The sequence below is a fragment of the Oryctolagus cuniculus genome, chromosome 15 (assembly GCF_051225735.1).
Source record: "Oryctolagus cuniculus isolate XC-2025 breed Fujian yellow rabbit chromosome 15, ASM5122573v1, whole genome shotgun sequence".
Classification (NCBI taxonomy): domain Eukaryota; kingdom Metazoa; phylum Chordata; class Mammalia; order Lagomorpha; family Leporidae; genus Oryctolagus; species Oryctolagus cuniculus.
Window position 1 is genome coordinate 34,246,423 of NC_142881.1, and position 16,958 is coordinate 34,263,380.

General features: G+C 47.2%; 1 protein-coding gene across 4 annotated transcripts in view; it reads left to right on the forward strand.

Moving 5' to 3' along the window:
- Window positions 1-16,958, forward strand: part of PDLIM1 (PDZ and LIM domain 1) — a 66,228-nt gene that overhangs the window by 1,354 nt on the left and 47,916 nt on the right. The window contains exon 2 of one of the 4 annotated variants that reach the window (XM_089314704.1): window positions 3,190-3,350. The exons of the other annotated variants lie outside the window; for them this stretch is intronic. The gene's annotated coding sequence lies outside the window, so the exon portion shown is untranslated. The remainder of the gene's footprint in view (window positions 1-3,189; window positions 3,351-16,958) is intronic. 4 annotated transcript variants of the gene reach the window in all.

The following is a 16,958-nucleotide window of genomic DNA, read 5'->3' on the forward strand; positions in this document are numbered from 1 at the left end:
CAGACCTCCCACACTTCCTTGCAGGTGAGGAGAGGTGACTGTTCCATTCCAAAGGGAGCAGGCCACCTGCCCACCTTGTCCTGCCAAGCACCTCTGATTATTCTTGAAGGTACACACTGCCTTCCCAGCTGCCAGCCAATTCCTGAAGCACAGGGTCGGTGTCTTCCCCAGATCTGGACTCCCACCCCCGTTGCTGGCACAGGGCTGCTCTGGCCATGCCAGAAAATCCCTGCTGGCATATTAATAAATGCTTGTCCGGGGAGGGCATTACCCCTGCACATTTAGACTTGCTTACCTCATAGTCCATTTGTCCCTGCTCTTTGTGTCTATAATTAACCTGTCAGCCCTCTCCACTTCTAAGATTTATATGAGACCTGGGACATTTTTTTCGGTAGCAGAGGATGTGTTGGTAGGCTGTTAAAGGGGCAGTTACCACCATCATTTTAGCTGCTTTTGAAAGTTTTAATTTCAGTAAGTAGCCCTGTGCAGGAATGATGGAATGGGGTGAAATACGCCACACTGTGAATTCATTGGTTTGCACTTTCATTTTTCATTTATTGATTTATGGTGTGTGCACGTGTTTAGTAAGCACAGACTGTATGCCGGGAACTGCAGACTGCAGAAGTGAGAGCACACAGCGCCGTTCTCAAGGTGTTCATGGCTCAGGGAGGGCAGCTAATCTTTATAATGCGCTTGGCAGGTGCTTGGTGCTTTAGTTGAAAAATGAAAGTGACTCCGTGGAGGTGATATTCTCTTGCTGACAGTAATTTACTTATCTCTTTATCTCATTTTAAGTGGAAAAAACGTGAGCTTGTTCACCTCTTGAGAGTGGGAAAATCATTGTCCTATAGGGACCCTGGGGGTGGCCATTGGCGATCTGGTGCTGGTTTGGTATTTGCTTCTTACTGGCGCTGTACACGGGGTGAGCTTTCTAGAGCTACCTTCCTTCATTTTTTTTTTTACAGATTTATTTTATTTATTTGAAAAACAAAATTACAGAGAGAGGTAGAGGCAGAGAGAGAGGTCTTCCATCCGCTGGTTCACACCCCAGATGGTCGCAACGGCCGGAGCTGTGCTGATCCAGAGCCAGGAGCCAGGAGCTTCCTCTGGGACTCCCATGTGGGTGCAGGGGCCCAAGGACTTGGGCCATCTTCTGCCTTCCCAGGCCATGGGGGAGAGCTGGATCGGAAGTGGAGCAGCTGGCACTAGAACTGGTGCCTATATGGGATTCCGGGGCTTTAACCCGCTGTGCCACAGCGCCGGCCCTCATTTCTTTCTTTCTTTTTTTTTTTTTTTTTTAAATCTGTGTATTGGGGATAATACCCATGCTGGCTGTGACTTAAGGTATGTGAGAGTCAGTAAACAGTGAATAATAGTGAGCAAGTGTGAGCATTGACAGAGTTATACAATCTTCTGGTTGCTAGGTGTGGTACATTTATCATCCTGGGCAGATACAGTTGGTTAGTTTGGTTTTATATATCCTAGACTTTCTGTGTCTCCACACCAAAGCAAACTATAAAATTAGGCTGGGAGTGGAGTGCTGTTCACTTAAATAACCATGTTTGCTCTCTCTTGCATGAATTATTCTGGTATTGGCTCCAGTCTTTAGTTAAAATGCTAACGCTTCTGGATATAATGCTGTAAGTCCTTGAAATATTTCCTTTTTGGACGTTTTTTTTATTATTATTTTTATTTTTTGACAGGCAGAGTGGACAGAGAGACAGAGAGAAAGGTCTTCCTTTTGCCGTTGGTTCACCCTCCAATGGCCGCTGCGGCCGGCGTGCTGTGGCCGGCGCACCGCGCTGATCCGATGGCAGGAGCCAGGTGCTTCTCCTGGTCTCCCCTGGGGTGCAGGGCCCAAGCACTTGGGCCATCTTCCACTGCACTCCCTGGCCACAGCAGAGAGCTGGCCTGGAAGAGGGGCAACTGGGACAGAATCCGGCGCCCCGACCGGGACTAGAACCCGGTGTGTCGGCGCCGCTAGGCGGAGGATTAGCCTAGTGAGCCGCGGCGCCAGCTTGGACTTTGTTTTTTAATATGAAGTAAAAAAAATTATAAAATGTAAATGCATAGCAAATGACTATAAAGCAAACACCACCCAGAGAAACAACACCAGGACAAGAACTAGAACGTGGCCAGGATCCGAAGCTCACTCAGTGTAATCCTGTCCTGACTTGGGAGACTGATTTTCTTGCTTTTCTTCATAGAGTCACCAATTATGTAGGAATCCTGAATATCACAGCTTAATTTTGCCTGTTTCTGAACAGTCTCTTATAGAACAAACACATCTTTTCTGTGTCAGTATGTTCTTTGACTCCTTAATGTTTTCATCTGTGTTACTGTGACAAATTTAAATTTCAATCTAGATTTCCAACTTTTAAAAACTTTATATTTATTTTTATGTATTTGAAAGAGACACAGAGGATCTACCATCCTCTGTCTCGGCCCCTAAATACCTGCAATAGCCGGGGCTGGGCCAGCTGGAAGCCAGGAGCCTGGAACTCAATCTCTGTTTCCCAGATGGGTGGTGAGGACACAGTACTTGATGTCTTGGCTGCTGCCTCCTGGCATTAGCAGGAAACTGGATCAGAAGCAGTTGGGACTGACTTGAGTTCAGGCCCTCGGGTATGGGATACGATGGGCATCTCAAGCAGCGTTTTACATGCTGTGCCAAACGGCTGCCCCGGAATCTGGAGTTTAAGTGCACATAAACTAGCTTTCTTCCTTGATCTAGTTTCTCACTGAAGGTCCCTACCTTGGCCTCCCTGAGGATCCAGCCATACATTTTTGCCACTATTCTTTGAGATTTTTTTTCCATCAGTTTCTGCAGTTGGGTTTTTCCCCCCTTCCATGTCAGTTTCTGATTTACTCTAGTTGCTTTCAAAGGAAGCCTTCAGGGAATCCACACCCAGGCCAAAATTGCTGCTTGGTTTATGTTGCCCATGTTTCTCTCTCAGCAGCTGTCCAAAGACAGGAACGGGTGGAACCCGAGATAAGGGGGTGCCCTTAGCTGGGGGAGCTGTTCCCTTGCCTTTTTATTCCTGGAGAATGTCCTCTTAGGGCCGTGGTTGTGTCCTTGTCTCAGATGTCCCAGTGGGTGCTTAGTAATGGGTGCCAGAACCTCCTCTCCGATTTGTCACAGTGTGACAAATTTCCAGACTCAAGTGGACTTTACATCACGTCTTAAAGGTAGAAAGAGCAGAATCTGTTGTCGGATTAAGAAATCTGGAAACGCTGCTTTTGTTTGGCCCCTGTGCTGCCTTCCTGTGTTCCGTGACACTGATCACCTGGGAAATCTCTGCTGCTCCTGCTGATCACAGCTGACCCAGGGAGAGTGGAGATGGAGAACGGTGAGTAAGTGGATGCTTGAGCCCCTAGTGGAATCTGCAAAGTCAGGTTACCACTCTCAGACCACGTAGCTGTCCTCCACGGCCCCCTGGAGGCCAACATTGCTGTCCTGTGCAGAGGAGGGGATCAGTTAACCGCTGGGTCCTCCTCTCCCAGGCTGGCCAGGCCTGGGAAGGGCACGGAGGAGTGTCCTGTGCTAGGACTAGGCCAGGACTGGCTCCCGCCTGTGCGTGTTCTCTGGGCCGAGCCTTCCTGTGCTCCGTAGAGAGGGAGAAACCTGCTTTTCTTTGCCTTTTACACTTCTGAAGCCAAAGTGCCCACAGCCTGGGCATGGTCATTTGTTTGAATTTACATAATTTTTCATTGCCTGAACTACTTAACTTCCTTATAAAGGAAGGGGTGGAGGCTGATTAAAAATGAGCAGAAGTGGCTCCATCAGAAAATTAATTTTTAAAGGAAGATTTGATTCCAGTAGGTCTCAAAGGAAGAGCCTGGGTGGGGCTGCGGGCCTCCTGCCCTGCCTGTCACGTGTGCAGGGTGGGGCCTCCTTGGGAGCTCCAGCTCTGCATCTCAGTGGCTGACCTTGGGCCAGTCACTTGCCTTCTCTGGGTCTTAATTCTCTGCAACGATAAGATGAAGCAATAAACCAACCCAATAGTCTTTGAACCCTTTGAATATGAGAGCCCACTTTTTTAGTGTCTCAGTCCCTTATGGCATCAAGTGTACCTTTAGCCATAGATTGAGAAAATGTGCTATGAATTTGGGAATGTTTTCAGCTGGATTTGTTTCTGTTAACCACAAGAATATCCATTTGTACATGAAAGATTTGTAGGAGAAATCTTTATCTCTTGTGGGGATAACCATAGTTAAGACGTTTAGGACTTATATGCCAGGAACTATTTTTTTTTTAACAAAAAGATTGTTTTATGTATTTGAAAGGGACAGTTAGGGAGAGACAGATCATCCATCTACTGGTTTATTCTCCAAATGGCTGCAACAGCCAGGACTGGGCCAGGCCAAGGCCAGGAGCCAGGAGCCAAGAACTCCATTCGGGTCTCCTACATGGGTGGCAAGGGCCCAAGCACTTGGGCCATCATCCACTGCTTTTCCAGGCACATTAGCAGGGAGCTGGATTGGAAGTGGAGCAGCCAGGACTTGAACCTGCTCTTGGATATGGGTTGCAGGTGTCGCAGATGGCAACTTAACCCCCTGTGCCACAATGCTGGCTCTGCCAGGCACTATTCTAAGTACTTAGTATATTCTGTCAGTGACCCTCACTGTATCTTGTCAGGTAGGTACTATTGAGATCCCCACTTTTACAGGTAAGGACACTGAGGCATGGAAACATTAAGTACTTTCCCTGGGTTATACAGCAGTGAGCGAGTAGTCCGGCTGGAATTTTGACTGAGCAATCTTTCTTCAAAGCCTGTAGTCTCAATGTCCATGCCATAATAATACTTTAATAACTGCTGATGTTTTCTGAGTACCTGTCTGTGCTAAGTACGCACTTGGATTATCTTCTTCCGTACTCCCCACAGCCCATGACAGAGAGGCACAGGACACAAAGGCAGTGAATTGCAGAGCTGGGATATATCAGGATAGACTGACTGCCACACCAGCCCCCGATGGGCCATTGCAGTTTCCCAGTGCTAACTGTTGCCCAGCACTTGGCTCTGACAAGGGCTCTTGGTGCTGCCGGGACCCCTGAGCCTCCAGCACCCCTGAGGGTTGGCTGGAGCGCCTCCCAGTTGTTACGTGGCCTCTGCTCAGAGCTTTGTGCAGAGCAGCACTGCCCTTCCCTAGGCCCTCCTGAGGCTGGACGCCATGGCCCTGCCTGGGAGAATTTACAGTCTGCTTGTGTGATGCATGTCCATGTGGACAGTGAAGAACTCTTGGGAAATTGGCTCAAGAAAGGCCTGCTTGGGACTTGAGGACAGTCACTGTGGCTAGTGAATCTGCCCAGACAGTGAGCAGACACACTGCAGCCAAGCCTCGTCCATGAGGGAATCCACCTGTGGGAACCAGGGACAATGAAGCTGATTCCTACACGGCTCGTTGCGTGGTGTGATATTATTGGTATAGTCATTAGCCTCATCGTAGGTGAACTGGCAGCTCATCCGTAACCAAGGCCTCTGCTGTACTTTCCCACGTGAAGTACACTGCCTCCTTGGCAAATGGTGTGACCCGTAAACATGGTTTTCTGAAATGCGCAGTAGTCTTGCAGGAGACTAGATTCCTAGCGAGGGACCTCATGTCTAATTTTTAGTCGTGACAAGGCAGTAATGATACAGATACGGCTGACCTCTGTGAAATAAAGCCGTCACAAATGTGTAGATACATTTGGATGATGTGGCGATGTTTTACATTCATTTGTTTAAAAAATTGTAAAAAAAAAAAAATACTCATGGTTTGAAAACCTCCTCGTGCTCTATAACCCCAACAGTCCGGCTGCATATTTGGTACAGCTGGATCCACATGAGCACCAAAGAACATTTTTTTTTTAATATTTATTTATTTGAAAGTAGAATTACACAGAGAGAGGAGACATAGAGTCTTCCATCCGATGGTTCACTCCCCGATTGGCCGCAATGGCTGGAGTTACCTGACTCAACTCCAGGAGCCAAGAGCTTCCTCTGGGTCTCCCATGTGGGTGCAGGGGCCCAAGGACTTGGGCCATCTTCTGCTATCCCAGGCCAAAGCAGAGAGCTGGATAGGAAGCGCCCACATGGGATGCTGGCGCCTCAGGCCAGGGCATTAACACGCTGCGCCACAGCGCCAGCCCCAAGAACATGTTTGTTTGCCCTATTCCAAGCAGCGCTATCCATGGTAGGCCCAATTTGATGCAATTTAAATGTCTAACCAATAGAATGGATACATAAAAATTGGGACAGTACATGACATAAAGCACTACAGCAAATGTGAGCAAAGGAATTACAGTTGTACACGATGACATGGGTGAGGGGGACATGCAGAGGAAGAAACCAGGCATAAGTAAGAAAATAACGTGGGATTCCAGTTACAGAAAAGTGACTAGATAGGCTTAATCTATAATGTTAGAAGCCAGGAACCTCCTTTGCCAGAAGATTCAAGGCAGAAGTGGAGGTTTGGAAGTTCAGGAAATGTTCCGTTTCTTTATCTAGGGCTATTGCCATAGGTGTGTTTGCTTGATGGGGATTCAGGAATTTATTTACAATTTGAGTACTTTTTTGTATACGTGTTATATATTGATACGTTTGCATGGAAACCCTGGTGTTTATTATAAAAGGTCAGGTAATATTCAAGTTTGGAATGCATGGGGCAAGTCTTTCCCTGTTCTCACTTCCCAGAGGTAAGCACCAACACAACAGCAGGCTACAGAACATTCCAGATGTTATCTCATTCGTGTAGTGTTTTCAAAACCAAGTTACCATATTACAGTGAAACGTTTGGACTTTTTTGGTTTGTGCTTTCTGCCTTATTTTTCCTCCAACAAGTCAAAAATTAAAGACACCCTTTCATCAATGGGAAAATACATGTTTGATACCAGCTGGATCTGGGTTCCAACCCTGTCTTATCTGTTTGTTAGCTTGTGTGTCCTTGGGTGGGTTAGCTCCTGGAGACTCAATGTCCTCATTTGTAAAGGGGGAGTTTAGCTGTCTTTGCCTTCAAAGCTAGTGGTGAGGATTAAGATGATGTCTAGAGAGAATCTCATACTGTGGCTAACAAAAGGAAGGCATTCAGGGTACAGTGTGCAATTAAAAAGAGTGGTAGCTATTTGCACGGGGTATTATGCACCATGTTCCAAACTCTTGCCAAATGTAATCGTTTAGCTCTTCCTACAACCCAAGGAGGTTGGTACCATAACTAATTTCATTTAATGAATGAAGAAACTGAGTCACAGAGAGTGACTTGCTCAAGATTGATTAAGCAGTTAGCCTGTGGGTTACAAGTCGTACTTGTTAGACCTACGTATTTAAAATCTTTCTAAAAGGGTTTCAGAGGGCTTGTTTGGAGACTTTTGTGAAACTTGATGATTTCTGGAGGAATTGGGGCATTCTACTTTGCCACCTGCTGTATTATATTCTCGTGTAAGAAATGGTGATTGCTGTTCCAGACTAAGGGTGCAGTAGATCTCTCTGAATGGCCAACCCTTAGCCCTAATAACTTTCTCTTGCGCTATGCATGACGTGAAGCTGGATTAAGGGTTATCTACAAGCGCTTATCCTACTCATTGCCTCATTTCCCTGGGAAAGTGGTTGTAGACTAACCAAGAACATTTTGAAACAGTGTTGGTATTCATAGGCCAACCTGTGTAAGCTCATACAGCTTCTGTGGCTACAATGTGGCTTCAAAATCTGGCCATAGCCTGAACCCACAAACAAAGTGAGTCAGAAGAGTCTGACGTAAGAGAGTTCAGATTCCACATCTAGGTGGACATCTAAGTGGCATAGTGCAGGGCTGACTACTGCATTGACTCCTAGCTTAGAGTATGTTAGATTTATACGTAAATACCTTGACGCAGCCATTGGGTCAACAGAGTTTGTGTTTTAAAGATGTATAGCATTGAGATTGAACTTGAATTTCACCTATCTTTATCCCAGTTATGTGCTGTCTAATGCTAACTGTAACTGTCATTATTTAGGCTTTCTCACTTGTTGAATGCATTTAAGCTGATACACAAACATGTTTATAGTATTGAAAACACAAGAACACATATGAGATTTAACAAAAAATTGAAACGTAGGAGAGGAAAGAGAGATGTGCCAAGAATTTTAAATCAGTTGGTTTCTATAATTGCACACTACATGTGGCTGTGAGTTTTCTGGCCAGGGCAAAATAGGAACCCTGGTGAGTTACTCAGACATCTGAGTTGAAATTACTTCTACAATGTTCCATTTGCCTGGGACCTTCAGGGATGTTGACCAAAGTCCTAGGGGCTGTACCTTTTCATTTATTTCGTTTTTTAACTGTTTTGGTGAGAGAGAAATACTGTTCTAATGGGTGTCTTTTTTCCAGGACCTTTTCTCTAGTAGTAGTCTAAGCCCCTGTAGTTGTTTCTGGGAGAGCTGAGACTTTAGGGTCTGCTTGTCTGATCTGTGACTTAACATCATTCAGAAAGAGTTTAAGCGAAAGGACAGTCAGCATCTCCCTTGCTGTTTCCAAACCACGAGACTGTTAGAATTTTCTGGAGAGGCTGGTGCTGTGGTGCAGCGGGTTAACGCCCTGGCCTGAAGTGCCCGCATCCCATATGGGCGCCGGTTCTAGTCCCGGCTGCTCTTCTTCCTATCTAGCTTTCTGCTATGGCCTGGGAAAGCAGTAGAAGATGGCCCAAGTCCTTGGGCCCCTGCACCTGTGTGGGAGACCCAGAAGAAGCTCCTGGCTTCAGATTGGCACAGCTCTGGCTATTGTGGCTAATCGGGGAGTGAACCAGTGGATGGAAGACCTCTCTCCCTCTCTCTCCCTTTCCTCTCTCTGTGTAACTCTGACTTAAACAAATTTTTTAAAAAAATTTTTTCTAGAAAGCTTAAAGTTTCCTGGGTCCCGCTGTGTAGAGCCTCTTTGGTAGGTCTGAGTTGGGGTTGGGACACTCTGTATTTTTAACACCCTCTCCCCCACCTCCCAGGGATCTGATGACCAACTCCTTTGGGAATTATTGCCTCATCATTGCACACAACACAGGTTTGCCCTGAGTGATTATTGAGCCCGGTCGATGTCCTGAAGTTTATGTGCCAACTTCAAGTGGCAGAGTTAGTTGTGCTCTGAACATTCAGGAAGTTGACCAGCAGTCCTGTCCACAAGTAAAAGTCATAGAATTTTCTGAGTAGAGATGGTTTTTCCCTTGGAGGAGAAGAAGCTTTGCTTAAAAACAACAACAACAAAAAACCTTTTTAAACCACTTGACAAATATTTGGTTAAAACCTTCTCTTTCCACAAGGCAACAATGCAATTTATCATTCAGGCTGAATGCTTTTGAGACCAAAATGGGTGTGCTTTTGATAGCTAAGCTGGGAAAATAGGTTATTATTGTAGGTAAACCGGGATGTCTGATAATCAGGTTTTAAATTGTTTCTGCGTGTAATTGTGGTTTGCATAACTTTTTCTTAAAAAGATTCTTTATTTGAAAGGTATAGTTATATGGAGAGAAGGAGACAGAGATCTTCCATCTGCTGCTTCACTCCCCAGATTGCTACAAAGGTCAGGGCTCAGCCAGAAGCCAAAAGCTTCATGTGGGTCTCCCACATGGGTCTCAGGGGCTCAAGCACTTGGGCCATCCTCTGCTTTCCCAGGCGCATTAGCAGGGAGCTGGATCAGAAGTGTAGCAGCTGGAACTTGAACAGATTCCCATGTGGGATATTGGTGTCACAGCCAGTGGCTTAACCTACTACGCCATAGTGCCTGGCCCCGGTTTACGTAACTTTTTTTTTTTTAAAGATTTATTTATTTATTTGAAAAGCAGACTTACAGAGAGGCAGAAGCAGAGAGAGAGGGAGGGAGGGAAAGAGAAGTCTTCCATCTGCTAGTTCACTCCCCAAATGGCCAGAGCTGGGCTGATCCAAAGCCAGAATCCAGGGGCTTCTTTCAGGTCTCCCACGCAGGTGCAGGAGCCCAGAGACTTGGGCCATATTCCACTGCTTTCCCAGGCCATAGCAGAGAGCTGGACTGGAAGAGGAACAGCTGGGACTCCAACCGGAGCCCATGTGGGATGCTGGCACTGCAGGCGGCAGCTTTACCCACTACGTCACAATGCCAGCCCACTCTTAACTTTATGTGCCTCCTTTTTTTTTTTCTTGACAGGCAGAGTGGACAGTGAGAGAGAGAGACAGAGAGAAAGGTCTTCCTTTGCCATTGGTTCACCCTCCAATGGCCGCTGCTGCAGCCGGCGCACCATGCCGATCCGATGGCAGGAGCCAGGTACTTATCCTGGTCTCCCATGGGATGCAGGGCCCAAGCACTTGGGCCATCCTCCACTGCCTTCCCAGGCCACAGCAGAGAGCTGGCCTGGAAGAGAGGCAACCGGGACAGAATCCGGCGCCCTGACCGGGACTAGAACCCGGTGTGCCAGCGCCGCAAGGCGAAGGATTAGCCTAGTGAGCCGCGGCGCCAGCTGATGTGCCTTCTTATTTGCAACAAGGGGCTGGGAGACAACATTAATGAGTTTTGACTAAGTGGTGAGGTAGTAAGGAAATTAGTAGCTCTAAGAATGATGATAAATGGCAGCTGCTTCTAGGTTTCTGTTGGGGCACGAGCTCACAATGGGGCCTGTGGCTAACTGGAAATCGTGCCTCATCCAGAGAGGCGGGTCTCCTCAGATGGTGCCGATCATTGCCCTAGGGATCTGGGTTCAGAATTCCCAGATTTTCTGATTTTTCACAAGCTGAGACTCTAGGGGCTTATGGGAAATTTATCCCTATGAAAATATTAGCAAGTTAAATTGGAAAAAAAAATAAGCAGGATTATGGGCTGGATTTGTCTCATGGGCCTCCATCTTTTCCTCTGGAACCCGGGAGTTAGAGGAACCCTCTGCTGGTTGTCAAGAGAACGTGGGATTTTTCTTAGGACTGCCTTGGGAAGGGTCCTGTGAGGGAAGCTGGCCTCCGCATGGCTGACCTGGAAGCGGAATAGTGACTCCTTGAATAGGTCCAGTCTGAACCGCCCAGGGCGCCTTCATCTCAGAGCAAAAGCTCAGTGGCTGTTCCTCAGTAGTGACCAGGCAGTTCATGTCACATGCTGTATTTGTTTCTTTTTTGGTTCTCAGTTTTCTAGATGAAGTACAATAATTAAAAAAAATTTTTTTTTATTTGAAAGGCAGAGAGAGAGAGAGAGAGAGATCTTCTACTCATATGTTCTCTCCCCAAATGCCTGCAAGAGCCCAGCGGAAGCCAGGAGCTGAGAACTCAATCCAGGTTTCCCATGTGGGTGGCAGGGAGCCAAGTACTGGGGACTTCATCAGCTGCCTCCTGCGTGCTTAGCAGGAAGCTGGATTGGAAGTGGAGGCAGGACTCAATCCCAGGAACTCCAACATGGGATGTGGGCATCCTAAGCCATGGCTTAACCCCACAGTACCACAGTGCTGGCTCTGAAGTAGTTTTTTTTTTTTTTTTAAGATTTATTTATTTATTTGAAAGGCAGAGTTAGAGAGGCAGAGAGAGAGAGAGAGAGAGAGAGAGATAGATGTCTTCATCTGGTGGTTCACTCCCCAGATGGCTGCAACAGATGCGCTGATCCAAAGCCAGGATCTTCCAGGTCTCCCACATGGGTGCAGGGACCCAAGGACTTGAGCCGTCTTCTGCTTTCCAAGGCCACAGCAGAGAGCTGGATAGGAAGTGGAGCAGCTGGGACTAGAACCGGTGCCCGTATGGGATGCCGGCGCTTCAGGACAGGGCTTTAACACACTGTACCACAGTGCCAGTCCCCCAAGTAATGTCTTAACTGCTGTGCCAAATGTTTGCCCTGAGTATTATTTTATCAGTAGGAAGTCAGAGGACTGTAACAGACTGGTCTGTCATTGCCTCCTCTCCCTTTACTTCCTGTGTTTCATCCACACCAGTCTGCGTGCTGTCACTTAGCGTGTTCTTTCCATTGCAGATTTAACCAGCTTCTCCTCTAGGGAGTCTTCTCTGATCCATCTTTAGGCTCTTCTCTTTGGTTGCTAGCACAGCATTCGTTAGCTGTTGCTTATCACCCCCAGAGGGGATGAGGGCAGGCCCCATGTTCTCACAGCTGTGTTCCTGTGCCTTGTGTGGTTCCTGGAATCTACAAACATTTTCAGAGCTCCACTGGTTGCTGTCTCTGAATCTACGCGTGTAATTCTCACCACAGACTGATGTCAGGACTGTTCTTTTTCGTCCCTGTTGCGTAGATGAAGAGAGTGAGGGGCACAGAGGTACAATGTTCCACCAAAGGATAATTAGCTGATGAGTGACGGAGGCAGGACTTGAACCCTGCCCATGACTCCAGAAGCCACAGCTGAACTGCTGTGAGGATGTCTGATGAGAGGGGAAGAAGGGAGCGGGGAGGGCTGAGCCGGCTCACAGGGGAGGAAAGTCATGTCTGTGTCGTAGCCAGTGGGCATATGTCTCTGTCTAATCGCAGTATGTCATTGATGTGTTTAGTTGTGATCTGAAGAAAGTGGAAGAGCCACATCGTAGTCTCATTTTGCACCATGTGAAATTAAACTACTCAAAACCTGCATTTGCTCAGGACTCTGGCAGCAATGCACAGGCTTTAAAAATGTGGAATTTGGGCTATACAGCAGGTGTGCAGGTTGTCCTAGGAGTAAACAGTGTAGGCCTGAGAGTAAGGGAGACCTGAGTGAACTTTTTTTTTTTTTTAAATAAGATTTTGAGAGGCAGAGTTACAGAAGGAGGGAGAGACAGAAAGGTCTTCATCTGCTGGTTCACTCTCCAGATGGCTGCAACAGCTGGAGCTGGGCGATCCAAAGCCAGGAGCTTCCTCTGGGTCTCCCACATCGGGGCAGGGACCCAAGCACTTGGGCCATCTTCCACTGCTTTCCCAGGCCACAGTAGAGAGCTGGATTAGAAGAGGAGCAGCTGGAACTCAAACCAGCACCCATATGGGATGCCTGCACCAAGGGTGGAGACTTAACCTACTATGCCACAACACCGTCTCCCCCACCCCCTTTTTAAGATTTATTTATTTGAAAGGCAGAATATCAGGGGGCAGGGTGAGAGAGAGCGAGCTAGATCTAGATCTTCCGTCTGCTGGTTCATTCCCCAAATGGCTTCAATGGCCAGGGTTGGGCCAGGCCAAAGCCAGGAGCCTAGAACTCCATCCGGTTATCTCACATGGGTGGCAGGGGCCCAAGCACTTGGGCCATCTGGAGATGGATCAGAAGTGGAGCAACTGGAACTGGAGCTCACATGGGATGCGGTCATTGTAGATGGCAGCTTAGCCTGCCGCGCTACAACCCCAGCCCGTTAAGTGAATTTTGCAGAAAATGGCAAATTGTTCATTGGTAGAAATGGTTATGCCTAAGCCCATTTATCCGTAGGCAGCAAGAGTTGTGTGATCTAGTTGATGTTCTCTGTGGCAGAGAGCTGGCAGAGGCATACTTGGAGTGTCCATTGAACTAATGAACCTGTGTCTTTGGAGGTGAGCCTAGGGTCTCCGTTTTAGAAGTGGAAGCTGACTCCATTATGAACTCGTGCTGATGGAGCTTGATGGTCAGGAGGAGGTTCAGATAGTGGGGGGTAGTGGGCCCTGGGGTCTGCCCTCACCTGCCACTCAGCAGCTGAGTCACCACAGGCACATGGCTGGATCCCTGTCCCTGCCTTTGCTCATGTGTGATGAAGCAAATGATACTGCCTGCCAGTAGCATCACCTGCAGATTTGTAAGTTAACTCTTGCCTACTTGCTTGGGCCATGCTTGGCACACATTAACAGATGACTAGTGTTATGAGTCTGACCACGCTGACCACGTTGGCAAAGATCGGAGTTCGCTTTTCTTTTCTTTTTCTTTCTTTTTCTTTCTTTTTTTTTTTTTTTTTTTTTTTGACAGGCAGAGTGGATAGTGAGAGAGAGAGACAGAGACAAAGGTCTTCCTTTGCCGTTGGTTCACCCTTCAATGGCTGCCATGGCTGGTGCGCTGCGGCCGGCGCACCGTGCTGATCCGAAGGCTGGAGCCAGGTGCTTCTCCTGGTCTCCCCTGGGGTGCAGGGCCCAAGCACTTGGGCCATCCTCCACTGCCTTCCCGGGCCACAGCAGAGAGCTGGCCTGGAAGAGGGGCAACTGGGACAGAATCCGATGCCCCGACCGGGACTAGAACCCAGTGTGCCAGTGCTGCTAGGTGGAGGATTAGCCTATTGAGCCGCGGCGCTGGCTTCTTTTCTTTTTTTTTTTTTTAACTTTTATTTAATGAATATAAATTTCCAAAGTACAGCTTATGGATTACAATGGCAACCCCCCCCCCCGCCCCATAACTTCCCCTCCCACCTGCAACCCTCCCCTTTCCCGCTCCCTCTCCCCTTCCATTCACATCAAGATTCATTTTCAATTCTCTTTATATACGGAAGATCAGTTTAGTATATATTAAGTAAAGATTTCAACAGTTTGCACCCACATAGCAACACAAAGTGAAAAATACTGTTTGAGTACTCGTTATAGCATTAAATCACAATGTACAGCACATTAAGGACAGAGATCTTACATGAGGAGTAAATGCACAGTGACTCCTGTTGTTGACTTAACAAATTGACACTCTTGTTTATGGCATCAGTAATCACCCTAGGCTGTTGTCATGAGTTGCCATAGCTATGGAAGCCTTTTGAGTTCACCGACTCTTATCATATTTAGACAAGGTCATAGTCAAAGTGGAAGTTCTCTCCTCCCTTCAGAGAAAGGTACTTCCTTCTTTGATGACCTGTTCTTTCCACTGGGATCTCACTTGCAGAGATCTTTCATTTAGGTCATTTTTTTTTTTTTTTGCCAGAGTGTCTTGGCTTTCCATGCCTGAAATACTCTCATGGGCTTTTCAGCTGGATCCGAATGCCTTAAGGGCTGATTCTGAGGCCAGAGTGCTGTTTAGGACATCCACCATTCTATGAGTCTGCTGTGTATCTCGCTTCCCGTGTTGGATCGTTCTCTCCCTTTTTTGTTCTATTGGTTAGTATTTTCAGACACTAGTCTTGTTTATTTGATCCCTTTGATTCTTAGTCCTATCGTTATGATCAATTGTGAACAGAAATTGATCAAATGGCGGAATCCGCCTTTCAAGTCAGCTACCAGTGTTGTAGCTGTTGGAGCCACAGGGCGTCTCTCCCCTGGCCTCTCAGGTCTGTGTGAGAATTTGCCTATTTTGTAAAGGATGGAGTTCCTGGGCCCTGGAAGAGCAGGGTGTGACAGTGCTGTGGTGGGGGAGGCAGCCAACCAGCAGTAGCAGGAGTTCCTTGGGTAGGAGGCTGTAGCAGAGGAGCCTCCTTCATTCTGGATTTCTGTTTGGCTCCAGCAGTGGGGTCTGGAGACTGCTTGTGGCATTATGCTAAAGCAGGAAAGGATGAAATTTGGAATGAAAGGGTCTGCTTTTAAATTTGGGCTCTAGCCTTCAGCTGTGTAGACTTGAACAGCTTCTCTTAGTTTCCTCCTGTGTAAAGTTAGGGAATATGTTGGTGATGAGGTCGTCCTTAATCTTATCTCAAATGGGAGCTTGTAAGAGAAAGGGCTTTGTAAAATGTAAGCTCTGTAATTTGTTTAAAAAATTTTTTTTTCCAAAAAGAGAGGATTTGTAAAGGAATGTGAACTTAATCTGTTTGTGTGTGAGTCCATTTGACTCCTTTCTGATGAGGTTGTAATTTTCCAAGGCTTCTTTTGGCTCCCCATCAATTTGGTTTAAAAAGAAATCAGACTGAAAGATATGATGGCCAGGCTTCAGTTACTCAGGCTTGGGGCTCTTAGCTGGTTCTGGCTTGCCCAGAATCTGTTGGGATGTACTTAGCAGATATGCCATACCCACAAAACAGTTTGAGTGAAATGCTTCTGATTTTACACTTCTCAGCAATGGAGCATGAGAAAGTAAAAATAAACTTATATTTTATCTTTTTCCTCTCCAGATTTCCACCCCCCTCATTATTTGAGTTTTGTGAGTGGTCATGTGCCGGCATAGCAACGTTGAAGAAAGTGATTATTTGATTTTTAAAATGAAAATATCTGATGTTTTGAAATATTGTAAAGAATAAAATGGACATATTTAACAAATGTAGATTTTTAAAATTTATATGACAGATAGAGTTAGACAGTGAGAGAGACAGAGATAGAGGTCTTCCTTCCGTTGGTTCACCCCCCAAATGGCTGCTATGGCTGGAGCTACGCCGATCCGAAGCCAGGAGCCAGGTGCTTCCTCCTGGTCTCCATGCAGGTGCAGGGGCCCAAGCACTTGGGTCATCCTCCACTGCCTTCCCGGGCCACAGTAGAGAGCTGGACTGAAAGAGGAGCAACCAGGACTAGAACCTGGTGCTCATATGGGATGCTGGTGCTGCAGGCGGAGGATTAGCCAAGTGAGCCATGACGCTGGCCCCAAATGTAGGTATTTTAAAGATTTATTTTATATATTTGAGAGGCATATTTACAGAGAGAGAAGGGGACAGACAGATCTTCCATCTGCTGGCTCATTCTCCCAGTGGCTGCAACAGCCAGAGCTGGGCCAGGCCAAAACCAGGAGCCAGGAGCTTCTTCAGGGTCTCCCACATGGGTGCAGGGCCCCAAGCACTTGGGGCCATCCTCTGCTGCTTTCCCAGGCACATTAGCAGGGAGCTAGATTGGAAGTGGAGTGGCCAAGACTTGAACCGACGCCCATATGGGATGCTGGCTTTGCAGGTGGTGGCTCAACCTGCTTTGCCACGCCACCAGCCCCTAACTGTAGATGTTTTAAATTCAACCTCTCACTGGACGGATACTGAGCACCTACAGCACTCCAGTCCGTGTGTGAGGTGCTGGGGGTACCGTAGCCCCCCCAAGGCAGACAAAACTGTGCCCTTACACACCCGACCATTTCATAGCCTTTGCGCATTGCACAAGTAAGCCCACAAACACAAGTCTCTTGAAGAACAGAGTGTACTGAAAGGATAGCAGGGATGCAGATTAGATTGGAGGCCAGAGGAGGCCTCTCTGTGGCAGGT